Source organism: Rissa tridactyla, chromosome 4 (genome assembly GCF_028500815.1).
Source record: "Rissa tridactyla isolate bRisTri1 chromosome 4, bRisTri1.patW.cur.20221130, whole genome shotgun sequence".
In the NCBI taxonomy this organism is placed as follows: domain Eukaryota; kingdom Metazoa; phylum Chordata; class Aves; order Charadriiformes; family Laridae; genus Rissa; species Rissa tridactyla.
The window spans coordinates 78,083,281-78,090,136 of record NC_071469.1 but is presented as its reverse complement, the minus strand read 5'-3'; the positions used below and the strand labels follow the sequence as shown (position 1 = coordinate 78,090,136).

At 37.9% G+C, this 6,856-nt stretch overlaps 1 long non-coding RNA gene across 1 annotated transcript in view; it reads right to left on the bottom strand.

Moving 5' to 3' along the window:
• Positions 1-486: 486 nt before the first annotated feature.
• Positions 487-6,856, bottom strand: part of LOC128908790 (uncharacterized) — a 115,475-nt gene continuing 109,105 nt past the window's right edge. The window contains exon 7 of the long non-coding RNA XR_008466097.1: positions 487-569. This is a non-coding gene — a long non-coding RNA (uncharacterized LOC128908790). The remainder of the gene's footprint in view (positions 570-6,856) is intronic.

The following is a 6,856-nucleotide window of genomic DNA, read 5'->3' as shown; positions in this document are numbered from 1 at the left end:
AATTTCTCTTGTGGATTATCTCTTTGGGGAGAGAAGTTTTTACAAGATATAAGACAAAATGATTATGAGTATGAGAATAATGTGAGCTATTCAACGCCACCTGCTGCTGCAAGGGAAAATATATTCCCAGATGCACCTTGACTGAGCAGAAACAGCTGCGGAACCATAGGAAAACTTGTTCTGCTTGATAGTAGGCTTGCTTTGCAGAAATACATCACAACGCATGAGGGAATATACTTTCCAAAACTGCCGCTAATTTTTTCCAAGCAGTGTGTGAAAGCCAACACTTTCTAAAGGATGCACAGCATTCCTCCCCTGGATGGTAGCTTCTAAGCAGTTTTGACTTTTGTCAATCTAGATAGAACAATTTTCAAAACTATTACAGGCTTTCTCAGGGCTCCTGTTCACTGCCTGTATATAAATCTCTTGGCCATCGCTGTTGCTATTATTATTATTATTATTTTAATAGAAGAGCTTACATGGTGGGGGATGACAACTAAACAGCAAATTGATATTTACTTAAGCATCGTCCAAGTAGACATCAGGGATTAGTTCATATCACGCAGTTTCTGTAAGAGAAAAAATATTAGGAAATACATTTTAGTTAGCTATAATATATACTACATTGAGATAAAATTATTGTTTATATATGCAGGTGTGGAGCCACCAGAGGCAACGGAATAAAATCTATTTCCCCAACCCTACAGATAGGACGTTGCAGCTCACCACTTGTACCTTTTAAATTTGTGAAAGCCAGTGATGTTGTTTGGTTAAGAGTGGTCTGTGTTTGGGGTTTGAACTGGGATTATTTGATTCTAGCCTGACACCGATATAATTTGGAAACAGCTCCTTAAAGCCAGTGAAACTGTACCTGGAGAAACATATAAATGAGATCAAAGAATCAGATTTAAAATCTTTTCCTGTGCAATTCTGACAATCATTTTAAGTTTGTGAGCAGGCTACATGAAAAACCCAAGGTGATAATTCATAATTTCTGTGTGGAAATACTAATAATAATGAAAAGGAGTATAATTTCTTAAGCCTTTTAAAGATGTTTCATTTCCAATTTTATCTGTTATTACTGTTTTTTTAAAATATTAATTTTGATCTTACTAGTTCTGGTCTGAAACAATCATGAAAGTATCAAAGACAAAATGCAACCAACTCTCCATTAACCAGACAATGTACTCCAAAGTGGATGAAATTTGAGCAAAACATCCTAAACACAGCAGAAAAACAAGCAAACTACAAACAATAATGAATACCATCTCTTAGTTTACGTTGTTAAAAAAAAAATAATCGTATATGTGCATGAACTTGACATAATTTGTAAAAAAGCAACCAAGCAAAAATCCACCTTGGGGAAGCGAAGAACTGAATAAACTGTATTTCTGCTTGACTTCTAGACAAAAACCAAGTGTAAATTCTGCCTAATGCTGCTCAGAATCTTCGGTGTTCTAATGAGCATGGTTACTTGGTATCAACTTCGGGTCTATTTCTATAGGTAGGCAGGTTTTAGGAAAGAATAATGCTAATTTCACAGAAACATTGCTTTAAAACTTAAAAGAAAGATGCTGTAGAAGTTCAACAGTATATTGGTACATTCTTTAATATTCTTTATTTCTATAACCCCAGCTCCCTCTTGTGCCACTCATTTAATAAACACGAATTAGATTTACTATATATAACTGCTATTTTACAACACAACAATTCAGTGCAAGGAAAAAAGCATTTTTTCAGTAGTTATAATAATCTGTGGCAAAAAAAGCTCTCCACTAAACCTGATGGAGTTGCAAAAAAATGTGGTTTATTGATCAGCTGGTAAATATTTTTAAATAATATCATTATTTTATTTCCATAATGTGGTAAAATGGGCCCATTCTACCCGGTTCTGTCTCATTCTTGTACAGAGATGTTTTTAGATTGTGTTCAGTAATGAGAACTTTTTTTTACAGTTAACTTGAAGTACATTTTATCATCTGGCCCTCTGCCCTCAGTTTGCTTATAGCCAATGACAAAAATAATTATAATATATTGAATGCACCGTCACTTATTTTATTGCTTGTTTCTTTACAGCCTTCCCAGGAAGTTTGTAGTTAAAACAATTTTTTCAGCTTTAAAGAACTGAAGCAAATTCATATTTCTAGAACTTAAGCCAAAAGTAACTATATTTTCAGCAGTGGAATTTTCACTAAAATTTACAAAAGACCTCTGCCTTCACTGATTTATTGTTGCATTAGGTAAAACTACACACAGTGTATAAAATACTGTGTTACTCCACTTGTAGTCTGATCTAACGTGTTATCAGTGATTGCAAGTACATTTTATAACCCCAGCTGCTGAATCGGAAAAAAGGTGATACAAGCATCAATCTCCAGGATAAAATCAGAGCACTTTCTACCACAGTTTGACCTTAGTGATGCCTTTGGATAGTCTTACTTGTCTAAGTCCTTGCAACAATTACCAAGGGACGGTTAGAAAATGCAGCTTTAATGGTGCAGACTGGAATTACTAGCAGCATCAAAGACTTGAACACTAACCCCGGAGATTTCCAAGCACAGGAAGAATTTGAGGGAACTCTGATGCCACTGCAGCAATGAAATGGAACAGGGCTGCAGACACCGGCCACGGATTTTATTTGTGCTCTTTATTGTCTGCGTCCCCGAACTCTGCAATGTCATTAGCAAATACAAAAAGCTATAAATAAAGAAACAGCTACAGATAACTAGATCTCAAGATACAGTTGACTCCAGCTATAGCTGCCAAATCTTATTTATAGCATGAGGAAATACAGTTAATTACAAGTCACAAAAATGTTAATTTCTGTCATAATACAAGTTATAGTCTAAGAATGAAAAAAACTCGGTTTTGGACTGAAATGATTTCTCTTAATAGAGCTCTGTTAATTTGAAATCCCATCTCATGTTTGTAGACTACAGAATAGGAACAGAAAAGTTAAATGTGCCTTATCAATCTATTTCATGGTCCTATATACAATAATATTGAAATTCAAATAATAAAACCAATCCATTTCCGGCAAGGCAAAGTACAGAAGGCAAAAAAAAATTAGAAAAGATAATCATAAAAGACTATTTTGAGCAGACTATTACAGCAGTTATACCAGCTTATAATTAACATTAAATAATCTGTTAATTAGTACAACAAGATTTTAAAAATGTTCAGTCCTGGTGACCCAGAAAGTGAATAAAAAAAATAAACCTTACAAAAACCCCTAAATGCTCCCCCCCAAGCAAAGAATCACCAGTCATTTCAATGATTCTAAAGCACATCGGATAATTATTAAGATAAACATTATGTAAAAGATGGAGTTAATTATATTACATATAATCAGACACTGGTCACTCCACAAGTTGTAATTTATTTTACCCTCATTTGCATTTAACTTCAAAGGTATTTCAGGAAATGTAAAATAACCTGATCTAAGCAGTTACAAAGATGAGATGTATTTAACTTCAAAACTATGTTTCAAGCTCTTGAAAATAAATTATTTACAATTTCAGGAAATAACACACCATTCTCATGCAACCTGTAATTGTTGTCGCAAAAATGGTAAACTCATTTTTTTGGAGAGGAAATATCACAATTTATGGCAACGGTATCCATCTGGCAGGTCTTAGAGAGACACAAGAAAACAGTAGGGTAATTTGCATCAATATGCTAATCCAAATTTATATACAGAGTCTACTCAGTTAAAAAGGTCATGCAACTGTAACTTTATATGAAAAATCAGCAGACTGGTTTGAATTAATATCCAACTCCTACTGCAGCTCAGTCTCTTCAGTAAAATGGGAAGGGCTGCAGCCTTCTATAGCTCATGTTCATCATCACAACTTTTTTCTTTTTTTTTTTTTTTTTTTTTTGAGGGGAGAACTTCTTGTAACCTCTTTGAGTCCTTAGTACAGGTTTACAATCCTTATGTATATGAACACATCTAAAATTCCAGCATCTAGGTCAGTACTGAGCTTTCTAAATCCTTAACAAACATCTTTTTGTATCCCTTCGTGTCAGATTTAATTGTCCATGGTGAAAGGAAACCCTAATCAGAATTCAAGAGAAGTACTCTACGACATTTATCTTTCCAACCTGAACTATCCTATGACCCTGCGAAAGCATATAAGGAAAAAAGCAACTTCTCATCTTGTTTGAAACACCAAAACAAATAATTTAAAATTCTCGTTCTTAACTACTGTATGGCTTTTATTCAACAGCTGTATAACAGTGAGGTGCAACGAGGCACACTGAGGGAAAAGCTCAGTTCACAAATACCTCATTCCTTTCAGAATCTGGCCCTGGAGGACGGTATTTGAAACATAGTATTAAATGATACGCTGCTTTTACAAAATAATTTTACAACCTATCAAAGAGATCTGTTTTCTATTCTCTGTTCCATGGTTTCCCCCCATATTCCTAATATCTGTTCATTCTACTCATTTGCCCGCCACAGCCAGTTAGGACCATTGTGGGGGCTGAGAAATAAAATAAGCATAGAGACTCGCTGCTGCTTCTAAGTAGAAACGCCACTAGTGTAATTCTAGTTTTAGTCATTTACTACACTAATACCAAGCTCAGCTTCATACCTTACTGAAAAAGACCTAAAGCAAAGATGAAGACACACAGTTGGAAAGCCACCTGCAGTTACCAAGCCCTTCTGGCCAACTTACATCAGGAGAAACCACAACCACAGCCCTTCATTCTTTGAAAACTGGTGTCTTCTGTGGGACTGACGCCTTCTGGGAACCGTTGTGGTTCTACAGTAGGTCACACTCAGGCCCAAGTTGTGTGTAAGCACCTGTGTATGTCTTCCGCTGGATACAAGGAGGAAAGCCTGGGCCCATTAAAGTCACCAGAAGCTTTACAATTGTTTCTAAAGCTGCTCTAATGTCATCCAGAGGGAACAGTTCTGTGCATGCTTCTCGGGTCCACACCTGTCCTGTGTAACAAGGACAAATCTTTGCAACTGAGATCTCTCTCAGTTTTCTTGTGTGGCCCTATCTAAACAATGATAATGAAATTCAGCCTGAATATTATTTGTTAGAGAGTCTTTCTCTGTCATATCTGGAGCACCTCTCTTATGAGGAAAGGCTGAGGGATTTGCGTCTCTTCAGTCTGGAAAAAAGACGACCGAGGGGGGACCTTATCAACACTTATAAATACTTAAAGGGTGGATGTCAGGAGGATGGGGCCAGGCTCTTTTCAGTGGTGCCCAGTGACAGGACAGGAGGTAACAGGCACAAACATGAGCATAGGAAGTTCCACCTAAACATGAGGAGGAACTTCTTTCCTTTGAGGGTGGCAGAGCCCTGGCACAGGTTGCCCAGAGAGGTGGTGGAGTCTCCGTCTCTGGAGACATTCCAAAACTGCCTGGATGCGTTCCTGTCCCACCTGCTGTGGGTGACCCTGCTCTGGCAGGGGGTTGGACTAGATAATCTCCAGAAGTCCCTTCCAACCCTATGATTCTATATTGAAAAGTGTTAAAAGAAACTTTATTTTCATAGATGATATGTTTTCATCTAAAAATAACTAGAGATATTTAAGAACATTTCTATATTTCTACATAAAATGCATCAGAATCTTCAAATAAAAGGCTTTATAAAAATGTAAATGTACTCTACAAAAATTGCAGTGACAATAGGTTTTGTTTACAGCAGTCTTGCAAGCACACGGGCAGTTGTAGCAGTGATGGTTATACAGCCCTCCCGGCCTGCAGCCGTTTAAAGACACACAGGAAAGCAAGGTCCTCGACTGGCAAAGCTGACAATTTCAATAAGGCTGACGATCTAACAAAAAGTGACAATGGCTGTGTGCAGTGGCTAGGAAGGGCAACGGTGAACAAAGAGAAGGGGAAAAGCGATCTTGCGAGAGCGCTATTTTGAAGGAATCCAGATGAGCACACTGTTGCAATACCTTAGGGTTGGTTGGTTTGTTTGCTTTTTAATTTTAGGAGTGGCAAATACGAGTGTGACCGCCCAGATACCAGCAAGGTGATGCAAAAGGGAAGGGAAGAATTTTGGCTTGGAATGGATGACGACAGAGCAGAAGGACAGGAAGAGCATCTGGTAGAAAATGCATGGGGAGGAAGGACCTAGAATTGCAGCATTTTCTCCCAGGTTTGGGTACATCTGTAAAATAGCAAAACATCCTCAACAAAGTGCTGTTGGGCAAGTGCTTGGGAGCGACAGGGGTGGTCAGGAATTGCAGCAGTACAAGTGAATACCTATCTTAATGAGGTCTCATACAAGTTTTGCAATTGCCTTTTAGAGCAATCGTAGCCCACGGTTCTTCGACAGCCAGTTTGGCACAGCTGCTGCTTATGTAGGAAACCGTTCCTATAATTTCCTTTAGGTCTAGGACTGAAATTATCCGCTGCAGTAAATTCACAAGTTTAGCATTTGTTGCCACTGTGACCAAAGGTTAATGTTTCATTCACTGACTGAATCAAGATCACCAGTTGCCCGTTACATATTTTTGAGGTCCTTACTCATACATTTGATTTCAGCAGATTTTGAGTAACCTAATTCTCTGAATGTTAAATGAAAGCCATGTATGTAAGAGATTAAATTCTGTTACTGCAGAACAGAGCAATTTCACAAATTATTTTCTTTTGCAGCCGATTGGGTCACTGAGGGTACACCCAGCCAGCACAGGCAGTTTTTGGCTGGAAACCTGATGAATGACCATCCTCCCAGTGAAAACACAAAGCAGGAAGGAACATAGCAGTCTTCAGCAAACACACAGCACCGGGGCTACAGCACCTTTTGGCACAGATGGCTGTGGGCAGCGGATCTGACAACGCATGGAGCTGTGTAATAGCCATCCCTGATGCAGATGAACACAG